Source organism: Anas acuta, chromosome Z (assembly GCF_963932015.1).
Source record: "Anas acuta chromosome Z, bAnaAcu1.1, whole genome shotgun sequence".
Lineage (NCBI taxonomy): Eukaryota > Metazoa > Chordata > Aves > Anseriformes > Anatidae > Anas > Anas acuta.
The window spans coordinates 74,017,345-74,042,132 of record NC_089017.1 but is presented as its reverse complement, the minus strand read 5'-3'; the positions used below and the strand labels follow the sequence as shown (position 1 = coordinate 74,042,132).

Below are 24,788 nucleotides of genomic sequence, written 5' to 3'. Positions count from 1 at the left end.
TATTTAAAGATTAGGCCACCAGTGCCCACATGAAGGTGTTGTAAATGTGCTAAGCTGCTGTATATTTTATTTTCTGAAATACTTGCCTACTCTGATAATTGCTTTCAGGACATGATAGTACTCAAGTTCTGTCTTGCCACTTGAAGGGCTGTGTTATCAACTAGCCAGAAACCTGAAAACTTACATATCCTGCACAAAATAAAGCAGATGATAGTCATTTTCAATTAGAGCACAAAAGTGTGAAGTCTTAACACAGTTTTCTATTTTTGCCGCTAAGAAAATATGAATATTACTGGAAAGTTGGGTGCCATTCCGGGAGACCAAAATTGCCTGCAGAAGAGGCATAGCAAGGCAATGTAACCCATGTAACTATTCCATATTCCTCTCCTCCTGCGCTTCATGCCAGACCTGTGGCTGAGAAAGTTTAAATTCCCCAGTGTTACTTGGGCTCCACTGCTGACCCTGCCACACTCCTGTGCCTCTCACCTCCATCCACAAGGCGTTTGGCTGATGTCTGGCTGCCTGGTGGTTCAAGGCACATCGGCACTGCTCATGTCGGGGTATTTTATACCACATAACTGTCTGCAGGTTAAAAGTTGTCTATTCTCTATGTCTAAATCTCCTCGGGAGATTTAGGGCACCCTGAGACGTGTAGTCAGTGGAGGTCAGGTCTCCAGGAGTCTGAGCTGAGAACGATCTCAGGATGCTTGTTAGAGCTTCATTTTGCTCTGCCCGTGCCTTGCGCATCCGTGTTTTAAGTACAGTAGAATTTAGAAGACATTTATTCACTGTCAAATATGGAGCTTCCAAAGTAGGTCAGTGGCCCAATGAGATGTTTATAGGGGAAAAGACTGCAAGACGAAGAACTTGTATTAAAACAAACCAAATATATATTTATCACTGCTGTTTGAATTCAGTGTTTTGGTTTTATCATGCATGCTGTTCCTATTTCCAGTACCGTAATCTATCATAAAAATAATGGTCTGTGCCTTTATAAACTCCCCTGCTGCTCTCAAAGGGTTGTAGAAGTTGGCTATCTACATGAAAATAAAAACAAGTATCTGCAAAGTCCAGTTTTACTCGCAGAGTATTGCACGCGCCTGATTTGGATTCAAGCTCACATACAGCACAGTCCTGGTTGTAAGACCAAATGCACCTATTAAAAAAAAAAAAAAAAAGAAAAAAAGAAAAGTCCTGCCCTTTTATACGGCGTGCACGGCCGTGGATCAGTCTGAGCCGAGACCATCCCCGAGAGACGGCTGTGATTTGGGCCGGGGCACGGGGAGGAGAGCAGGGTTTTAAGGCTGAGGGATGCTGCCCCAAACTTCGCCACCGCTTCAGCTCCGCGCCCGGGGCCGGGTGCGGAGCCCGAGGACTTTTGTGTGGATTTGCAGACAGAGGGCTCCGGAGAAGGAGCCCCGGCAGGCAAGGAGCAGGGGACGGGACACGAAGCGCAGCGGGGGCGCAAAGCGGCGTCCCCGGGGCGCTGCAGGAGCCGGCTGGTGACAGCGGCGATGGATGAGGCTCTGCTGCCCCCCTGACAGCGCCGTCCCCTCCCGAAAAGCTCCTCGCCGGCCTCGCACGGCCGTCCCTGCCCGCTCGCAGGGCTCGGACGTGCCGGGAGGGGGGGGGGGAGTGTGTGGGGGGGATGTTCCCAGCCCCTCGCCTGGCTCGCCGCAAACTCGGCGTGCGCAGCGTTTGCGCTGCCGCTTTCGGAGCGGCCCCGGGATGTGTTTCCCCACCACCACCCCCCTGGTTCCTCGCAGAGATCTGCGCCCTCACGCTACTGTACCTCGCCAGAAGGGGGAAAATATGCAGTGGCTCGCCGCGTTGTCGTGGCGCGGTATAATAAAGGATTGTCATTAGGTTTGCGTGTGGCATATGCCATTACCCCCACCGTAAAACTAAAATTAGCAAAATGTCAGGAATGGAAAGATTGATTCGCCCAAGATGCAATTATCATTTAAAAAGTGCTTGATTGAGGTGCTGATGTTCAGTGATTTATTCTGCATACCATATACATAATTAAAGTAGTGTAGTGGAGTAATTTATCAATCTAGTTTAGACTAGAGGGGCAAGGAAAGGAGTTGCTGCTGCTGCCGCTGCTCTATGTTTGTTTTATTAAAACGCTTTCGGGATCTGATCCCGCCCCCTTTTTGCAAGAGTGAAACTGATTATTTCTCCAGCTCGGGAGGAGAGAGTCACTCGGTTGGGATTGTGGGAGAGAGAGAGAGAGATAGAGACGCGGAGAAGAAAAGGGAGGAAGAGGGAGAGCAGCAGACAAGGACAGACACCTCGTCAGGCGTGTAGTTTGAATCCCTTCCTTGCCTCCCCCTTCCCCTCCGCGATGTTACAAAGGCTGTGAGCTGCTCGGCTTTTCCCATTCGCCTGCTGTCACTTCCTTCCTGGACGCTCTCGGGACGAGTCCGGTTACTTTTAATCCGACCAGCAGCTCAGCCACTTTCTCCTCCTCCACGCTGCACACACGCACACACGCGCGCACACGCACACGCGCGCGCGCACACACACACACACACACACACACACACACACTCACACCCCAGACGTCTTCTGGCTCCTTATTGGATTGACTTCGAAGGTTGTGTGTGTGATTCAAGGAGGCTGCATGTTGAACCAGGTGGCGAATATTTAAGGCTGGAAGAAGTAAGGGGATTTTTGCTCTTTCCTATGAAAGGAAAATATCTCCAGGACTAGTCTGATCACCCAAACAGCTAAATGTTTATCATGTAAGTACATGTGAAATTCAGCGTCGGAATAAAATAGAGGGGGCATAGGGCAGAAGCCCTACGTACGTTTACTATTGCCTTTGAAGAATGTGTCAGTCAGTGCATGCAGACTGGGAGTGAGGTTGCCTGCAGACTTTTTAAGAGTATGACTGTTCTGTCAGTTGCTTACAAGTAACTTTTCAGACAAGTAACATAGTTAAATCACTGGCTATTCAAATTACTGCAGACTTGTCTTTGTCCATGTGGTAACTTTGATGAAGTTAGTTTATGTCATTTCCATGTTTGATACCGTGAAGTGTTTGAAGCTTGTTTTGTTTTAATAGTTCACCAAATGCTATGACCTTGTAGTGCTTGCACCCTGATTTTTCAGACTAAGGAAACAATCCAGTTTGAGGGAAACGCTCTTGAACTTCATTGCATCATAGGCTCTTCAGTTCTTGAGTTTAGGTAATGCATGCTTGCAACTGTTTAACTTTGTGCATCTTTCCTGTGAGTACTTAAGTTTGAGATGGAGAGACCCCTTGCATCGATGTGGGTACTTAAGTCATAGCCAACGAACCTCTGGGAATAGTATGTTTTAGTCTTTACATAGTACTTTCAGTAATTCTTGTATTTTTGAATACAGGGGAGTCACAAAACGGGCTATTTTAGTTGATGTACTTATAGGCTAAGATAAAGTTTAATGTAAATAAGAGACTTGTAAGGCTATTGGTACATTATGTAACTATAATACTTAGCATTTTCTATGAAACTTAGTGTGACCTTCTGTCAGCCTGAAAAGCAAAAGAAGGATAAATTAATCATTAATTTTCTCAAGGGAAAAAAAAATCCAAATAAAACGTAATGAATTATTGTGGGAACTTAAGCATTGTCTGTTATAGAAGAGTTAGAAGAGTTCTATTTTCTTTATTGTTTGTAATAATTATTATTAGCAAATACCTGTATCCTAAAATCAGATAGTGTTATACACAACTTAAGAAAAAATATTTAAGAGAATTAGTAGAGAAATACAATTTGCCTGTGTTTTACTGGTGATCAGAAAAGAATTGTCTTGACACAGAATGCATTTTCATAGCACATATCCGTTGATCAGCTTAATGGCAAATGTCCTAGTTTCATATCTTTACTTTAAAAGAACTACAGGATGGATGATAAACCAAATATTTTAGATGTAAATGGGACTAGTTTTCTTTTTTACTGGCACTTTCCAGGGTATTGTGGTTGAAAACTACTGTTAATATGGAATATAATAACTCTAATCCCTAGAGGCTTGGCAGGGCATGGAAATAAAACCACCTGTGAACCAGTTTTAACCTCTGTATTACATATGGATTTCCAGTTTAAACACTAATGCAATTGGCCACTTTGGGATTTGTTATTTCGTAAATTATTTTTGTTGCATTATTTTAGGACCCTAACCCCAAGTCAGAAAAAAATAATCGCAAGAGTTTCTGTCCTTATCAATTTTATTAAAACCCCTATTATATTATTCTTTCTATATTAATGAATACATAGTTCATATTGGGTCTAATTCTGAAGTCTCTGCTAACACTTAAGTCCCTTTGGAAGTAATGGAAAATTTCTTTAGGGATGAATTTGAGTGAATGGCCCTTAATTTGTGGCTTCCATGTTCCTCGTAGTACACATCTTTTTAGTTTAAAAACTTGTTTATATATTTAATTTATATTTATTATACTTATATTAATATACTTATTATACTTATATTTATTTTATATTATCAGTATATATACTGATATACTTTATGTGGCTAGTATCAGAAGGTAATGTGGTGACCTGACTATGAAAACCTTTCCTGCAAAAAGTACTTACACAGCTTGTCCCACTGATAAAGCTGAGACAACTTGTGTGAAAATGAAGAAGTTACATAAAAAATATTTTGCAGGGTCAGGTCCCTAAAATGCTTAAAGCTCTTGCCTGTCCCATAGCTCTCTTTGGAAAAAGGTGAATAGAATGCCACTTTTGATGTCCTGTAAATGAATTTGGGAATCAGATATGTTTGAATACTCTTAAGTTTACTTGACCAAGAAAAAAAGAAACTTAGTCTTAAGAGCCTTATAGAAAGAGGTATCAAATAATGTGTGTGAGATTAAATATTTTAGCATTATGTTTCTCAGCTTCCAGTATTGGAGTGTCAAAAGAAAATTGACATGAATGCTGCGAATTTTCTTAAATGACAGGGTCAGAAAAATGTTCTTGAAATTTCATATTATTTTAATATCTCTCTTTATGTGCATGTCTGCAACATGTATAAAAAAAAACAACAACAACAACAAAAAAAACCAGATACTTATCTTAAACAGCTGTGCTTTCTGAGATATGTAAAGCATTGCAGACAAAGAAAATGAGGCTTTCTTAAGCTTTTTCCAAAAGTTTACCTTTGAAAGATTTTGATACTCATTATTTAGTAGATAAATGTATCTTTATAGAAGATAAGGAATTAAGCAGCAGTTGTGAATTGAATACTTTTTCCGTCTTCATTTATTTTAATTTTACTTTTCTTTATCGCAGGTTAATTTCTTGTTCAGCAAAATAGTTCAGTTCATCTTCAGAGACAGCTAAGTAGTATTTCTACATCTCATTGAGCTAGCAGTCATAAGCAAGTATCAGGTGTTTGAAAGAAAAAAAAAGCTTTTTTTTTTTTTTTGCTTTTTTTTTTTTGATACATAGACTCCATTTTACCTGTTGGACATCATTATTCTAAATTACACACATTATCTAAAAATCATATATATAATGTGATGGTGTTCTTTTGAAAACACATATTATAAAGATGAGCATATATAGATGTCGTATAATTTCAAGTTTATACTCTCTCCTTCAGCATTTTGAAGAATAACCAAAGCAGTCATATTTGTGATGTATTTTGAACTTTTAAAATCTTGGTATTTGATTTCAACAGGGAAATTTTTCTATGCCCATACTTAGGCTCTGTAGCAACTGAGACATAATATACTAAGAATTATCTGTGTAATTGCAAACAGCTAGAAGACTTCAGCCTTAAGAGTAAGGATATAATTCTGGTATTTGAAAAGTCTTAAAATACAGTTTTGCATCTTATTTCAGAAGCAAAATGGGCTTAGAAGAACAATTCAGGTTTCTTGCACTGGTTGTGCAAAAGAAAAACTATAAACAAAAAAAATCCTGATTTTCTGTTTTCCTTAAGTATAGGAATTGTTTTGGTCTTGTGTCCAGCTTTAAGGTAATTTTCTCAGAACTGGTGCACAATGTTACATGTGGACAGGTGATTAAAAGCTAGTGTCTTTAGTCCTCCACCTTAATCTCACCCTCTCATTGACTGCAGTGCAGTAGAGCTTGTCTATTCACCGGGATCTGTCATCTTTAGGAAATCAGACCAGCTTATAGAAGCGATTCACAAAACCAACAGTGACAACAAAGTCTTACGTGCCTTACAAAAGAAGGATTAGGCAGTTCACATGTCATTTTGATTGGGCAGAGATAAAGGCTGATTGCTGCAGCATGGCAAGACACACTTCAATTTCAATTGATTATTCTATAAGACAGCTATAACTCTCTTGCTTAGTCATTGTTAATGCAATTAGAAGGAAGTAAAAATCAGTTTTGACCTTACTGGTTTTGTATTACTTGATCCTAAAAGGTATAGCAACTTGTGGCATTGTTACACAAAATTTTAAAAGTTCTGTTTATTCACTGCTCTGAGGAAATATAATGTGATACAATATGATGATTGTCCTGGGATTTTTAAAATCATTTTTGCCTAGAGGATATCTTGAGGTAGCAATTAAAAGTTCTTAAAGTGCTTGGGACTACACTAAATTCACAGCATTTACCCTGTTAAGAGCTTACGTTCAGAGGAGAGTACGTACAAGATGTCAATTCTTTGCAGATTTACCAAAAAGTATAATATTGAGGAATACAAGTAAGTCATCTTACTTTGTGTTTATTCTGTTATTTTTAAAATACTGAATATAAAGTAAAACTATACTTTGTGTTGCACATGTGAATGCAGTAGATTGGTTTGAAAATAGTTAAGAAATAAAATGTTGTCCATGTATTATTAACTATGTCTGTGATATGTCCGGGAGAATGGAGAGTTTTGGCTATTTGCATAATTTAATTATTATGTACAGCCTTTAGCATTTGGACATCTGAAACTTGCAAGCTGATTACTTCTATGTTAATTTCTTACCATTTAAAAAAAAAAAAAAAAGAACTCTTTTTTTTTTTTACCCAACTGATGCCTCCTAGTGTTTCACATAATAAAACACTAATGAGTCAACCATAAATGTAAACATTGTTTTTTTCATTGCCTTCATCTTATGCGATACATAAAATTAATATTTATGCATTTAATTTTGTATGTGTTATAATCAGACAGGAAACTCCTGTAAATTGAGACGTTTCATCTTAATGGACCCTGAAAGCACATTTTTATTTTCCTTGATTCTTGCTTTGTCTAGCTGTAGATTATATCATACATATACATACGAATATATTTTCCTTTTCTCCTTTTGTTTCCCATATGCATTACAGTAACTTCTCAACAACCATATTATGGGGCTCAAATGGAAATTTAAAAAGTTTTCGTAGCGTAATGTTTCCAAAAGTAAGCCCCTGGTAATAGGCAATAACTGCAGTTATAGAAATGTTTGAAATATCCTGAACTACCTCACAGCCAAATAAAATGGAAAAGAAAAAAGACCAGTCTGAGACATGTTTGCTTAATATAGTCCTTAAAGAATTGTTAAGTTGTCGCATTTTGTAATTGTTCCTGGTTATTTCAATGTTGTATTAGAAAAAATACTGCATTAGGCCAGTTTCCCAATCTGTGAAACGCTCACTTGATAGTTTTGTTTCTAGATGTGGATGACCAGTACCTTTGAAAAGGAATTTGTGTGTGTAAAATATTGAAACAGAGCTTGGAGTGCTAAAGACTGAAATATACTGTCCTTTCTTACAAGTTTAGTCTGGCCATATAACTTATGAATACCTTAAAAAAAAAAAAAAACATTCAATTATATTAGATTTATATCATACAACAGTGTCATATTTTATTTCTTTGACAGGAGGGTATAATTTTCAAAAAGTTACCCAGCATCAGTGTGACAAAATATAACTTATGGGGCCCAGCTGTATATTTGAACTGTCAGGTACTGTCTTACAATGATAAAGCAGCAGCTAAAGCTGAGAGCACTTTGGCACATTTTAATGTCACGCAGTTTTATGTAAAGTATGAGATCAATTTAATGATGACATTCGAAGTATAGTCTGTTATTCAAAGAATTTCAAGAAAAGCAGTGAATTTGCAAGATACTTTTTCTACTAAACAAAATTCAAAGAAAAGGAAAGTGATTTTGCAATCAAAAACCGTAAGTTTACCAGTTAATAAAGGTAACGAAAATCTGTGTCTTCTCAATGAACATGCGGAGTTAAGTGCCTGTGGTGCTTAACTTCGGTGAATAACTAATTATTATAACTATAAATAACTAGCAATTCACTAACTAGTGAGTACAGCAAGTTAAATTTAGACATGCAGAATCAGTATTATTTTTAAAATATGTAAAAAAATGTATTTTTTAGGGTTATGTTCTGCCATCAACCCTGATTGTATTACATTGCTTCCCCATTAGTTCTAAACTGCAAAGAGGCAATTCTGGGATCTGTCAGTAAACATTGAATAGTGTCCTAGCCTTTAAAGTTCCATGTATCTTGAAAGTATTTCAAAGTATGAAAAAGCCATCTATTATTCAGCAAGGAAAGTTAAAATGCAAAAGTGATAGAATTTTGTCATTTTCTCATATAGTTACATTGCTTCTTCACTTGCAAAGAGAAAGTAAATTTGAAAGAGAAATAGAAGGAAGCATTAAGAAGAATGTTTAAGAAGTGTAGGACTGTTACTCATTACTCCGAAATACAGCTAAACAGGACTTCATTGAGGTGGGTTTTGTTTGTTGTTAATGTTGTTTTTCCTTTTGTTGTTTATTTGTTTTATTGGATTTGGTTTTTGTTTTGTGGGATTTTTGTTTGTTTGACAGCTAAATATGTTTAGATTACAAAAATACTTCCTAGGAAATTCTAGAAATACATTATCTGACTTATTTAGAAACCGGTCTGGATAAAATATTTGAGAACTGTTAATTTTTATATTGCATGGAATAAACTCTCTCGAAAGCCAGGTCTCTAGCCTAGGCTCCTCCTTTTGCAATTTGCTGAAGAAGGTGATTTAGCAGTCACCTGTTTCAACAGGGTAGAAGTACTTATCTCTGCCATCTGCCACCTTCCTGACTGTGGAGGGCTTCAAGAGTTCGAGCAGAGAAATCTTCAGAGATCCTGGCCAATGCACCAGGTCCTGGAAAGTCAGTATCTACTGCCTTAATTTAAGGTAACCATAAGGCAACACACAGATTAGGGATGGAATTGAACAGCTCTTCTGCCTCGTTTTCCCAGGTTACAAAGCACTACTGATACGGGACTTGGATTCCAACCTAACAGGTCTTTCCTGGTTCTTTTTTTTATTATTTTTTTTTTTTCCAACTGTATAATTGTTTCAGTAAAGATTATCATGAAAATTATTGTTAATCATTTCCCATTGAAGGAATTCACCTTTGTGATTACTGTCTTTCCTCTCTTATCCTATAACTACAAAATACACACTTAAATAAACTGAATTAGAAATAACTTTATTTATGGTTGCTTTTATAGTCACCGGGACCATTGCATTTGTCGAGCCCATGCTCAGCTAAATTTTACTATTTACTTTTAAGTAGTTAATCAATAGCTGTTAGCAAAATCTGTACAAAGGACAAGGGAGGATTGTGAAACTGTTTATAAAACACATCGCGAAAGTAAATATAATGTTGTCCACGTGAAACATTACTTCTAGTGATATAAGTAACAAGTAACATAGTATGTGTTATTTATTTGATTTCTAATAAAATCTTCCTCTTACTGACAAGTACATTGTGATATGACATCATATTCATAATACTGCATTATTTTAATCTAAATAAATTAGTTACCGAAGGATCATCACAGAAATTAAAATGTTCTGGAATGTATCCACCAGCACAAAATACTGGAGGAGGTCACTTTTCATTTAAAAATTCCATATGGAGTTCTCAGTAGAGATTATTTTAAATCATTTTGTTGGAGTTGGGTCCCTAAAGATGGTGGAGGAGGGGACCTGTAGAGAAACAACAGGACACTGAGGTTCTGTGGTCCTCTTGTAGAGCTGGCCCTTCTATCCCTTTCATCCAGGAATTTTATCTTGTGACATATGCTGCCAGGAACTCCCCTCTGGTTGCAGTAACCCTCGGGAATGCCTGGGCACTCAGTAGAAAAAGTTAGTACAGTTGGAGAATATTCTGTGAAACCAGCAGGAGACAGTATGTTCTGTTCGCTTTTGCTCAGGCCTGCTTTATCTCTGTCCATCTGTGTCCTGAATGTAACTTCTGTCTGTACTGAATAGGAGAAGTAGGAGAAACAGCATAAAGGAAGGCTTTTAGGAAGATGAGGAAGGATGTGGCAATGGACTACTTGGAAAGATGTGGAGGAGAGTGGACAATCCACAGTAGTTGTACTTAAAACCTTAATCTTGGAGACTTCAAACAAATTTCCTACTGAAGTATGTAGAATTTGTCTTGCTATGAGTAATACTTAATTGCTGCAGACACAGGACAACAGTCTTAACAAAATAATACTTCTTTAAATGTGTTTTATACATAAAAGAAACTGATTTTGAATCAGTATTTGATGAGAACCTTTCTACCCTCCAAATTATCAAAGCAGCATTCTTTCTTTTATCTTCTCTGTGTATATAGGGTGCAGATAAGGAATTGATACAGCACCAGAACATGAAAAAGCCAACTTATTACTCCACTGCAATGTATGAAATAAGTGTGAAACTGCATACTTACCCAGACTTCTACATGACACGTTTTTATATGTCAGAATACTGAGACAGGGAATGCATTCTTTCAGTGGCATACAGAATGCACAACTTTATCCAAAGCACACATACATGAATTTTTAGAGATCAGAAATATGACCATAAATGTTAGTAAGAGCCTAATGGACTGGCATGCACATTTAAAATTAAATAGAATGAAGCAGAATTTCATTAAAGTTCTTCGGAGCAGACACTAAAAAATATAGCCCAAGCTTGTTGGATTACTAGTACTTTTATTTACATGTGATGTGTTGGTAGCAATTTGAAATAATTTTCAATTGATTTTAAAATGTTTATTAATTGGAAAATAATATTCCAGATTTTTCTTAAAAGGAAACGTGATGAAATGATTGGCATGTTACCTAATTAAAGCAAAACTGCCTGTGATTACAAGTACAGAAATTGAGACTGCCTACCTATATCCTTGGGTCGGTAGAAAGCTGCATATCTTCGCTGGAGTAACAATAGATTTATTCCAGCTATGGATCTAGAGCTTCTGTTTTACTGTTAATGCTGCAATATATCTATCTATATCTATATCTATATCTATATCTATATCTATCTATATCATCTATATCTATATCATCTATATCATCTATATCATCTATATCTATATCTATATCATCTATATCTATCTATATATCTATATCTATATCTATCTATATATCTATATCTATATCTATCTATATATCTATATCTATATCTATCTATATATATATATATAAAGAAGTTTATGCATAGCTCAGAAACAGTATTCTTCTTTGTTTTCTTTTGGTATAGGAGTTGACATCTGCAGTGATATTTTCTTGTTTTTTCCAAAAGTTGATAATGATAATGAAAAATGAGGATCTATCTTCAGTACAAGTTCCAGTACTTAAATCCCCACCCAGAACATTGCATTTAGTTCCGTTCTGCTTCAAGCAGATATTTGTTATAAGCTCCTTATTACATATTTTGGTGACCAGCAGAATAGTCAACTTGATTGCATCCTTACTGATGATCTCTGGAATTTCATATTTAAATAAATAAATAAATAAATAAAAGGATTCAGGGATAGGATATGGTTTTTAAAAGCAATAATGCAAATCCTTAGGACAAAGAAAGAAATAGAAAAAGTGGTATTTTTGCAAGGTGTTTTAAAGCTTTTAGGAATTTTTTTCCTTCTTTTAATGCTGTGGAAAAATACTTCAGTCATCACACCAGGATGTTTCAATCGAAGTAGACTATTTTTTTATTTTTTTTTTTAATTTATTTTTTAATCTGAATAACAATATGAAGCAATATCTGATGCAGCAAAGAGGCATGACATGAAAGAAAGATATTCTGGTCTGTTTTGAAGAGTAGTACTTGTCATAAATTTGGACAAGTGATTTTCTGGCGCTGTCTTCTTTTACAAGTCACTAAATGTTGTCTGTAAAGCAGTAGCACTATGTTCTACCACATTTTTCTATAGGAGATTAAAGAGAAACCTGTTGTGAGACCATCAAATTTCTTGACGACACCAAACAGGACATGGAATAGCACTTCTCCAGATTTCTGATAAAAACTAATTTTGAGGATGGTCAGGAAGAAAGTATTTGTTCTCTCCTTTCACTCTACTGTTTTCCAGATGTGATTGGAAGGAGGAAGCTGTTCCACTAATGGATCAGAAGATTGCTCTGTAATTTAAACATCATCCTAAAAATAGAGCTTCCATATTTGATAGATATAAGTTCAAAATAAAAGGTAGCTATTTCAAAAAGGCCTCTTGAAAAACACTAGAAAATCTGTAAGTGTATAGTTTTGTGAGATTCCCCTGCTAATACTTGCAAAAAAAAAAAAAAAAAAAAAAAAAAAAAAAAGAATGAGCAACATTCTGTTTTCATATATTAGTTTTTTGATTTAAACAGTAATCTTAAAAGCAGAATGGTTAAATAAATACCCATTATCATGCCTGCATACAGAACACTTTGAATGCATGGTGATCTAAACTAGATTTCTCAGAATAGAGGTTTTCTATTAACGAAGTAACCACAGTAAATTCAGTTCTGTAGTGTGCTCCAAATTTTAAACAGTGTTCTTGAATATAATAAATTGCAGTGCCACGTGAAACCCATCGGTGATAATTTTCAAGAAGATTGGGAAGTGGAATCCTTCAGTATGAATTACACAACAGAATAATTAAAGGGTATTTAATATATATATCTATTGTATATCTAGAACATACAATTCATGAATTATTGTCTCTAAAAGATATACGTACTTCATCTGAGGTAACAGAAGCAAGAAATAAGTTTGCAAATAATGAGCAGAAGCTGGTCAACAGTCTGAAGCATGCATTGTAAGAAAGGGACTCAAAAACTTAGAGATTTTTAGAACCTAACCTTTTTTACATTTAGAATGCAATTGAAAATGCAGCTGCAAACCTGCTTTGTGAAAGTCTGATACGCAGTGTCTCAGTTCTCCAAGGACAAAACAGATGAAAATTGGAAACTTTACTGAGATGCTGTAGAAGCTAAAATCTGTTCGGGATGCTGGAATGTATGTGCCTGGATTAGAAGTGACTTAGAACAGCATGAAAAAATGGGAATTTAAGTTTTAATTTGCAATGTATCCCATTTTCTGCTGGAGTCCACATCCCCAGATTAAGTCTATAAATTCTGTATAAGCATTGGTTTAACTTTTACTGCACAAACTAAGGATCTGAGAAACCTGATTTGAATTACTTCATACCCTTAATTTGGAGCAGTTCACAGAAAATACAGCTCCTTCTTTCTGGAATGGTCCTTAATCAGTTGACTATAGAGAGTTCTGTGAGAAAGCTACTCTCGGTTTCCCTATGTAAGTCTATGCCATTTTTGTATAGATAATTAAATATTCATCAAATGAAGGGCTGTAATTGAGTCATATTTCACTGTAATGCCATAGTTCCTTAGCTGTTGAGTTGTTCTCTTGCGTTTTTTATATCTCTTACTCAAAAAATAAGTCTTTCTATGTTTCTAGCCTGTAATATAGCTTCAAACTAGTTTAAAAAGCTAATTCCCATGCAATGTTTTCCATTGCATTATCTGAGAAGTTTGATTTTACTTTATGAAGTACAATAGAAGAGGAAGAAAGTGCCCTGTTTGATCTTTGCATTTACAAATATATTCATCTAAATATATGAAACTACTTCTTTTATAAATACTTCTGCGTCAGTCTTACATACCTTTTAGTGGTCTTATTCTTTCGAGTCTTTCTTGAATGGAGCCATACCATGTCTAGCAAAGCTCTGAAATCTTGGATAGAAATTAGAAACACGAAGAGGTGCTTAAATGTGGAGACAATGAACATTGTATAGGTAGGTAATGCATTGACTGTAAGTTGTTTGAGACAGGAAGTACGGAGTCAGTGTAAGATACATTGCTCAGGGTGTCTAAGAATGTTTTAATATACTTTTATGAGAACAAACATTTCAAAAATAGCCATTATGTGCCTGTTGTCAGTCATCTTCAGTGAAGCTTGGGTGGTCCTTTAGGAAAGACCTTGTGGCCTAGCATACATGCCTCTTCAGCCAATTTCTTGGACAGTTAATGTGACTGTTGAATATGTGGGTGTGAATCCAAACCTGACTTCCTGACCGCATTATTATGTTTGAATAAATGAAAAAGAATAACATCTCTGGTTAGACATTGTGCTGATATTCAGTCTTCACTAGTATTTATCCAAGAGCTTGAAACAGCTTATAAATTGTAAAAATGTGTTTTTTTTTTGTTTTTTTTTTTTTGTTTTTTTTTTGTGTGTGTGTGTGTTTGTTTGTTTGTTTTTATTTTCTTTCCACCATAATTGGGAAATTCTGGTTTCATGAATGCAAACAGAACTTACATCTACACATATTAATGTTTGATTAGCAATATTACAGATGTAACAATATATGAAACTAAATTCTTTGTTCATGTAGCATAACACCACTGACTTGATGACCTACTAAAAACTGCTTTATGTACAGAATTATTAACATTGTTAATTAACATCCACCTCATTTTCTCAATTCCGCTCTGACACTTTTGCCAAACTCGTTAGAAAAAAAGGGTACCATTTGAATAGCATTTCAAAAGATCTCCTTATATTTTGTTCCAGACAAAATATACTCATAGTCATGAGAGTATGTAGAGATCTACCACTCCTTGGATCAAAAACATTATAAGCAGATTTAGGCAGTTTTTCATCCTCGTCTAGGGATTAAAGACGAGGGTGGCCACCATTCACATATCCTAAAATGAGGTAGAACATGGAGGGGCTTTATAGGCTGTTCTAGAGCTTCTCTGAGGCTAGGCAAGTATGTTAGCTTCTATATGTTATCTTCTCTCGGCTGGATGTTAAATATATGATCTAATGATATATGTGATTTTTATAAATAATAATTTATGCCATTTTGCTGATGCGATTCTGAAATACCATCAGCATATTGGGTAGTCACTGCATATGGAATATATAACAGACTGTGACTGCCGGCCTCATGAGGCTTCCAGATGCTCTAAGTAGATAATGTTAGCTGCTTGGACCATTAGGTGCTATACTAATCTTTACTCATCTGGCAGTCGTATCTTATTCCTGATATATAAGGCAAAACTGTGTGTAAAACATCAGTGTAAAGTCAGAAGAGTTTGTATGTCCTGTTTTCTTTTTTTTTTTCTTTTCTTTTTTCTATTTTTTAAATAAGAAAAAATGTTTCCATGTTTCTTTGGTTTGTCAGTTGATAAACCCAAAAAAGAAATGGGATAAGTTGCTTTCCACATGAAATAAAAGATTTATTTTAAAGACTCAGCAGATTCCTGAATTCATTCCTGAACATAAGCGTGTGGTTCTGCAGCCATGACGAGTCAATGTCTGGGAGTGGTTTTCAACTATCAGTGAAGATCAGGTGCTCTTTATATTTGACAATATACAATTACCATTTTGCTGTAGAAGTTTTGTGTTGAAGACTGTAAAAAATTGATCGTTTGTAGACATCTTGGGCTCTCAATCCATATATTCAATAGTAAAACTTAAGAGGCTACAAGAAGCAGTAGCAAAGCTGACTTTGCCAATTTAACTTGTCGGATACACTAGTGCTGTAATGCTAGAGTACTAGAAGGGTGCTTGCTTAATATTAATTTTAGGTATAACCGCATTTTTGTCTGAAAGCAGAACTAAACACAGGAAGGATATTCTTATGTTTAGGATGGCAGCATGCATTTGGGCAGTGTAGACTGAACTTTTCTTCAGAAGCTATTTAGATGACTATGAGGATTTCACTTTGTTGGTGCATCAATTTTGTGTCTGTAGAATGAGGATTTTCTGAGGCTAATTCTATGAGGCCCAGACAGTGTGGGAATGGTGGCCATATGAATACCATGGGGAGTAAACAAGACAATGCATAGTATAAATATGTAGTTACTTTTGGAAAGTAGTAGTGTAAAGCAAAGCAGTCTGCAGCAGACTTGTAGATAACTTCACTTTTGCTAGAGAGCCTATTTTAATTAAAGTTTAGAACTTTCTGCTTCTTTCTGTCCATTTTTCTTCCACTTCTTTAGTTGTTGTGCCAAGGTATCCATGTGTATTTCTTCCACTGTCATCTGGCCCATTCCCAGCAGATGCACACAATCTGTTTTGCTGTCACTGACAGGGCTCAGTTTATGGAAAGAATGTGACAGAACATGCTGCTGTAGTCACTTATACAGGATCTCTTTTCTAAAAAGTAACTGAGAATAAATTTGATCTTTTTATTTTTTTACATATTGTTCAGTCATAGGGGTTTATCCAGGCTACTCTACATCAAATTAAACAGGGAATTTGTTTAATATCTTAGCTTCTTTTTAATTCCTACTTTGTAAAACATAGATTTTCCAATGTTTCCAATAATTTGTATAGCAAATCATCAAAGTAAGTCAGCACACCTCTGTTTCAAGTGGTAGAAATCACTCCTGGCCATTCTGTAATAAATGCTGTAACTTTTAGTTAGAAAAATACTATAGTGTTTCTTTTAAATTTTATATTGCAATTTACAAATATTGCTCAACATTGAAAATGTTGATATGAAACATCTTAATCATCCTGCAAGCATACAAAGAACACAAAAGGATATTGGATAAAGGAGTGTGAGTTCCTTCTAGTGCAAAGTACTTGTCCAGTAAGAGTTTGAGTAGATAGAATAAAAAATAAAAATAAAATAATAATAAAAAAATCTTTAAACATTGTTATTGTTACCTTGTATTGTTGTGTTAACAGCTACAGGTTCAAACAGATTTAGGACCATATAGTGCAAACACACATGAATGGACAGCCTCTGTCTCAAAAAATTAATGGTGTGAACAAACCAGGATAAACAATGATGATGGTGGAAGAGAAACACAGGTCCTTTTGTTATCAAGAATGTCTTGCAGTTCTTCTCAGTGTTCAGTAGGAAGAGTCAGTGTCTTAATAAAACTTCATGAAAGATGTCTAACCAATATAATACTGTTTATGATGTGATGGGGTTTTCCCTTTATTTCTTTGATAGTGGAAAATAAATCAACAGCTCAAATTTTGTAAACACAACTTTACCTTACTACTTTGCTGCCTTCTGCCTCTGTCCCTCTAAGGGCAGGGATGACAATAATAAATTCCACACTGGGCTACGAAGGTTACAGCCTGAGCTGTTAAAAAACTGGTGACATTAAATATGTATGGGCACATGAAATGTTTATTAATGAATAGAATTAGTTTTACAAACTGATGTAGCCTGTAATCCTATGAGTTTCATCCTTAACGATCTAACATCTATTATTAAATTGTACTTTGGTCAGAGGTGTTGATGTCTCTGAGTTGTTTTGGGTTTTTCTTTATCAATAACTAAAAAATTAAAAAGTAATTCTTTGACAGTGAAGATCTCCATAAATTCCCAAAAAATCTAAGACCAATATAATAAGCTTAGTGATTTGGCTGAATTTGAAGTAGCTACATAAATCAAATATATTTAAAGAAACGTTATCTGTATTTTTAGGATGTATTTTTAAACACTGTATCATAGTGGGGATTTTTTTAATATACCTAAACCTTTGAATTCTGGGTATCATATTTTTGTTTCTTGAATCATTTCAGACTTATGTTCTTGATTGGATATATATCCAATATATATATATTGGATATATTTAAAAGGCCCATCCTGATATACTGTACAGTGGAAGGCTGCCATGTTAGCTAGGCTTGTGGTTTTTCTATAAATCACTTCCTGTGATCAAGTACATATATTTATGCATGTGTACATGTATATAGAGAGTTATGTACATATGTACATGTGTGCTGAGTTATGTACATATGTACACGTGTGCTTTATATACAAATATATATGGTTTTCAAAAAATATATGCTTGCCTCTGGGTATGCCTTAGAATGTAAATAAAACTGTCAAAATGTCTCTTCACAGTTAGATATCATAAAAATAATCAGTCCATAAACACACAGTGCTCTTTATTTGCATGTGTAAAGTGAAGGTCTTTCTTCTGTTACTGTTCTAGACTTCAGTTCTTCTGTATTATGGTTAGTTGTTTGTTTTTTTTATATATATATACTTTTCTATTTCTTTGTGTATGCCAGTATGTGAATTAAATATATATACAAGCATCCCAAACATATCTTTTTTAGTTTGTAGACAAGTTGGATTAAAAAGGGCTGTAAGCTCCAGTTTCCATTACTATATCTTTAATTTTTGGAGAGGAATTGTTAATATATTTATATATTAACAATTATATGTCCAATTATATATTTATTTGGACAGGAATTGTTAATATATTTATCTCCACCAGACAAGCATTTTCAATTATCAGACATAATGTGTGATACATAAAACGAATGATAAGAGGAAGTAGGGTCCTCAGATGATTTCTTATGCTTCCTGTCTGCCAGGCTGCTAATTAGACTCTAGAAATCGGTAGTTTGGCCTATGTAAAGTGAAAAGGAAAAATTAATACATTTCTAAACACATAGATTTTTGATATGATATGTCGCAAGAATTGACATTTCTATGAAGTGACAGGAAGAATGCCAAAGACCGAATGAAAGACTGCAATACCCCTTCATTCTGTCAACTTGTATTTACCTTATGATTTTTTTCAAAGCATTTTCCTGTAAAATTCAGTATATGAATTATACTTTGTTAAAAAAAACAAACAAAGAACGTATAAACTGAACTGCAGGCCAGAATAGCAATATATTCCTTTTAGATCCAAATGCTAAGCACAGGAATCTCAAATCTGTGTGATTGGTGCTCCATGATCCTGCTGAGAACCTGATACGGTAAAAAAAAGAATAAATTTACATACATCCAGGTTGGACAAAACATGATAAATTCTAAGTCTGAGGACTTATGTAGAACTCTCTTCCGTACATGTATAGGTGTCAGAGCATCACACAGAGCGTACAGGCATCACTACTGGTCTTAGCTGTAGATGTATTACAGAAGAAATTCAAGTACTTTATTTTTTGTTGTTGTTCTTGTTGTTTGTTTGTTTTTTGTTTGTTTGTTTTCTCATACATAGCTGACAATGTCCATCTTAAAAAAAAAAAAAAAGGTGATGAGGTGATTAGCATAAAAAAAAAGGCTGAGAGCTGCTTTTCTACGTTAGTTAACATAGAGTAGAGCACTTAGCTTTGTATTTCCATTACTTTCATATGTATTGAATAAAGAATAGTATTTTCAGGCTCACAGTAATATTTAGGTAATAAATATTCATAAATATTAATAAACAAGTGGTAGGGTAAAGATATCTGTACAAACAGATACATAGAATAAACTGGTAAGTCCTACACATTTACATTTTTTTTGTTTTCTAACTGAAAAATATCAAGAGAGATATTAGTTTGTTGTATGATTATACATTGGAAATTAAGATAAAATCAACACTAAAAAAAATTACACTTCCTTTCTGTTCTCAAGGTATGAACAACATGGGCTTTTGGACTTGAAAACACTTTTCCAGTACCTTGCCAGTAGCGTTTCCAATGGGGGAACCACCCCTCATAGTGGTATGAGTCATTTTTTTTCTTTTTATCGGCCTAGATGTGGGTCTTTCACAAACAGACACAACCTATTTTTTTGAAGTGACCTTGTCCCATAAATGTATTGCTCATGCAGTAGGGCTCTTCACTAATAATGACAGCTTGATTATCTTGTGCTAGTACCATCACTAGTGAAGGCACTGTTTGCGAAATTTATTCTTCTTAAAAAGAACCCTAACCATTTTTATCTGTTTGCTCCAGGATATGGGACCAATACATTTACTCAAAAATAAATTATACTTATCCATGATCTAACAGAGAAGGGGACTGTCTTGGTTAGAGTCAGAGTTGACTATTCACACTTAACAGAACATGGATTTGGCTGTTCTCTTCTATCCATTCTCCACTAGCATAGATCTCATAAATAGAAGTTGCATACCATAGTAGATACCTCCCAATCCTTCATTTTGAACCGGGTCACTACGTTCAACAAACAAAAATGTCATTAAACAATCCTCTGGTTAATTCTATTATGTCTTTCCATTTCTCTTACAATTTGTCCGTGACAAAAATACAGACCCTATTTTGATTGATCGATTGATTGATTGATTAGAAAAATGTTGTATTTTGTAGTTTACTGTTCACAGTATTCAGAGAAATTAACTCTGCTGTGTTACAATGGCTAAAGACAAAGCAGCCTTTTCATAGTTACACTTCTTATTTTATTTTTTTTTTTTAAATTGGCAGAGTTATTAAGTTTTCAAATACACTGTCTCAATAACTGTTCCAATTTTTTGTTAGCTAAAAAATGTGAAAATAGACAGATAGCTTTATTGATTCCAGACCTATAACTGCCTTTTAGTTTGTTTGAAAACTTAACTGTTAAAATATGAATAGTAAGTAGTGGAAAATATAACGTGTTACAGCTCTATGTTTGTTCAGATTCCTGCTATATAGAAAGTGCCCATCTGATGGAACAAAATGGAAGCTCTCCATCAGAATTAGCAATATAAATTGCAATCCACAATATAAATCTACTTTCTTTATGTCTCTTTGACAAGGAATTAGTAGGAGACAGAACTCCAGTTCTGGAAAAAAAAAAGAAAAAGTGTGTATATATATATATATATATATATATATATATATATACATAAAAGTGTGTGTACATATATATATATATATATATATATATATATATATATATATAATTAGTGCACAAAAACTTACTTAGAAGGTCTTTTCGGTACTTTTCAACACAATTAATGTCATGCATAGCCAGACCACTGAATACCTCAAACAGCAAAGGATCTTGCCATTATGTTGAACAAGAAGATTTAGGGCATTTCTGGAGCTGAGAAGAGAAACAGTTCATTATAAGCCGGTAAAACAGATGTTAAAGAAATTTTTCAGCTTATCTTTTGGCAAGAAGATCATTTTCAAGCCTTCAATATTTGCTCAAATTTTGTGGAGTATATCCAGGGTATGAAAGGCAAAGCATTTTTCCTCTCCTGTACTTAAAGCATACTTCCTAGGAACAGAAGACAGTTCATGGGCAAAAAAAAAAGATTGTACATTATTTGTATTTAAAAAAAAATAAATAAAACTACCAACAGCAAAATAAATAAATAAATAGATGAACACAACTGTAGCAAGCTGATCTTTCAGACCATATCACCAAAAAGATTAGACCCACTACAGCTTTCAGCCAGAAGTGCTGTATGCAATAGCTTCTCAGTAAATCATGAAACAGCTATGTGTGTAGCTATTTCAGCATTATGTTAAGCTAATGTTTTCCTACCCATTGTTATATAATGCCACTGAAGAATCTTTTCAGCAAATTCAAAAATGCTCAGATCATTTAAATACACTTTTCTGAGAAATCTGTTCCTTCATGCTGTAAGGCCTGGTGATAGTGAAAGGTCTATCTGAGAGGTTAGAGATTGCATGGTGTTGGTTTCTTTGCTTATTTTCTTAATAAACTCTGTACATAAGCATACTGTTACAGTCTATATTCTGGCTTGTTAGAGTCTGAGAAGCCATCCTGTGAAAGCCATTTCTCCTAAGCTGAACTGATGTTACTAGTAACTGATGTTACTATTAATGATACTATCTCCTTAAGACTTTCTGCTCTTTTACGGAAGCCTAGTTAGCTCAAGAGAATCTATGCTAGAATATTCACCAAATATGTTCAGTGAATTTCCTGACATCCTGATGTGCCAAGCATATCTGTATAAATTATCTGTATAAAGCAGAGAACATTAAGGAAAATGCCTAATTCAACACAACAACCTCAGAGCAGAAAGTTTCTTCCAGTTTATATCAAAACAAGATAAATATCATGTTATGAAAATGTAAATTTGCTGTTTTGGCATACAATGCTACTCACTAAGATTAATGAATTTTGGTGCACAAAGTAATCTGGGTCAATTGTGTGGTTAAGATAAACCACCAAATCCTTAGTAGCGGACCTTCGTTATTTTCCCAACTCCTTCTCTAGACCTGCTGCATATCTCACACAAGTCTATTTGAAAATTATTCCTTTTTCTGCAAATCTTCTCTAGTTACTGTAAGTTAGAAGTAATAAGTGAAAAGTGGGGACCAAAACTTTATTTTATTATATACTTCATTTTGTAATTAGTATACTATTTTCAGAAGCTTCCAAAAATAAAAAATAAAATAAAATAACACTTGTCATTTGAGAGCTGCAGCTGTTAGTCTGTTGAGACATAGAGGGAATGGGGCATATATTGAATTATTCATGAAGGCTACCACTATAGATGACAGAAGTTCATCATTTAATTTCCCTACTCCATTCTAAACTTTCTTTCAAACCCAGTCAGGCTGTAAGGGTACAAGCTGTTACTTTTAATAATCATATTACTAGAAGTTTCCTTTAGAGTGTACATCACATAAGCTTTATCTTTAAAAAAAAAAAAAAAAAAAGTTCTCTATTTTTTGAAAAGTTTCTATTTTTTGGCTCATCAAAGGCCAAAAAAAATTTTTGATTTTGAATATGGTAATTCACAAACAATGTGAGTAAGTTGATATGCTTTCAAGATGTACCTGTTCTATATATGTTTTACAAATTGTATTTAATTACGCTTTATTACTTTAATGTAGTTTGATGAAGTGAAAAAAAATTATTGTGTAAATATTTAATATTTTCATTGTTTAAGATCACAAGGAGGTTCTCAGTGCTAATACCCCATATATTTTTCAGTTTATGGGTCAATTCAAAATGCACAGTGGCAGGGAACTCTTAGTTTGTACAAGGGTGCGGAAATCAAATACTTTGTATTCCAAATACTAAACCTTATGCCTGTGTTAGGGAACAACGCTGTTGTATAGAATGTCAGATTTATGATAAAAGCATTTTATAGCTATTCAGGGCAGCGCTGAAGTTCAAGGTTAGCTTGCAGAGTCCTTAAGTGCCTGCTCGTGGTGAGTATTGTAGGAATGCTAAATATCAAAGGCTTCAGCCCACGTCCAGTGATAAGGAGCTGTGTCTCTCACCCCAGGAACTCCACAAGGGTAGCTCTGTTTTCATACAGGCAGGATTGCCAGCTACCTCTGTCTTAGCTGCAGTGAAAGCACACATCTCACCAGCGTGTATTTGTCATCTTTAAGAGTCTGCTCTCTTTTTACCTGTCATTACTGGCTGAGGGGATTTGAGTGCAGCAGGAAACTGTAGCAAACGTTCTGATGTCCAGTTCATTCCCCTCTCGTCTGTGGAGATTTCTGCAGTGAACGAGATTGAAAAATGTCTTTTTAACGGTGTGCTTGATGCAGACAGTGCCCTCATTTATCCTGTGATGGCCTCATAGCATCAGCACATGCCCTCTTGATGGAGAGGATTATTGTAATTCCCTCCTAGAAAGGTTTCCAGCAGCTCAGCTCTGTCACTTGCAGCCTGCTCAGAATGCAATGACACACTTCCATACTGTCTTGAGCAAATATGATCATCCCTCTTGCACCTTAACTCATTTGCTTTGTCTGCTATGAAGTAGCTGTTTGATTTTAAAGTTTGCTCTCTTAGTTTTGAAATCCTTAATGGTTTAGATCCTGGCTATTTTGAAGAACTCCTCCACAAATATCATCTTGACAGATATCACCACCCCCATAGTACATTTTAGGAATCTCAGCATCACATCTTAGGTTGGCAAGTTATGTCCTTTGCTGTGATAGGCCTTCAGTTAAGGAACTCCCCCAGGAAATCTGTCTCGAACCATATATCCTTATCACAAAACATTAACATTCAATTCAAATTTTGGCTACTTATTTTTCCCCATTATTATTTTCAGCACGCGTCCTATTAGGACTATAATTATTATGTTTGCTCTCAATTATTCTTGTTGGAGTCATTAATTCAAATTTTTCATTCCCTTATTTGTAAAGTAACCTCAGCATGTTAGTGGTGTAGTGTGGGAAAACGTTAAAAAGATCAGAATGTATATTATTGATAGTGACTTCTTAATGGTGAGTTCAGCATTGCATAAAAAAGGTAACAGCTTTTCCATGTTAACACATGCAGAGTGTCAATATAATTGGTAACTAAATACGACACACATGCCATTTGTACATTTGGTAACCAAATAAAAGAGTATTTACTCCTGTTCCTAACAAGGAATTATTCCTTTCTTCTTCCCACTCTGCAGTCTAACTCAATAAGCTTCTGCTCCAGTTTCCAATGTAAAGGAAGTTTCTCCTCTTTGTTTGTCTTGCTACTTCTAATTGTTGTAATTTTGGTGAGATAACCAAAGTTCAATAGGTGAGATAAACATAGGTCTACATCTATGTTTACATGGTGTCTGATTTTTTCCACTGATGATAAAGAAAGACTTTGAAGAAGCTTAAACTAGATGCAAAAAGTTGATGGCCACAATGAGTTCAGACAGATCCTGCACTTGTGGTCATTTATAAAGTACTTCATGCAACACGTAAGACGTTGCATTTTTGGTTTTTTGTTTTTTTTTCTTCACTATTGCATGTGCATTTTCAGCTGGATAATTAATTGTATCTTATATTGCTGAATTTGGTTTTGGAGTCATCTGAGATGTTTACCAAATTGCTTTAAATGTTCTTCCATGCACTGATAATCAGTACTACTTCTCATGTCA

At 35.1% G+C, this 24,788-nt stretch overlaps 1 protein-coding gene across 20 annotated transcripts in view; it reads left to right on the top strand.

Annotated features, from left to right (window-relative positions):
* MEF2C (myocyte enhancer factor 2C) overlaps positions 1-24,788 on the top strand; it is a 140,176-nt gene that overhangs the window by 11,222 nt on the left and 104,166 nt on the right. For 2 of the 20 annotated variants that reach the window (XM_068667483.1, XM_068667485.1), the window contains one exon: positions 8,551-8,684. The exons of 13 other annotated variants lie outside the window; for them this stretch is intronic. The gene's annotated coding sequence lies outside the window, so the exon portion shown is untranslated. Of the gene's footprint in view, positions 1-2,193; positions 2,748-8,550; positions 8,685-19,632; positions 19,699-24,788 lie in introns of those variants that run through there. 5 more of the 20 variants (XM_068667486.1, XM_068667481.1, XM_068667487.1 and 2 more) reach the window with 4 other exon arrangements.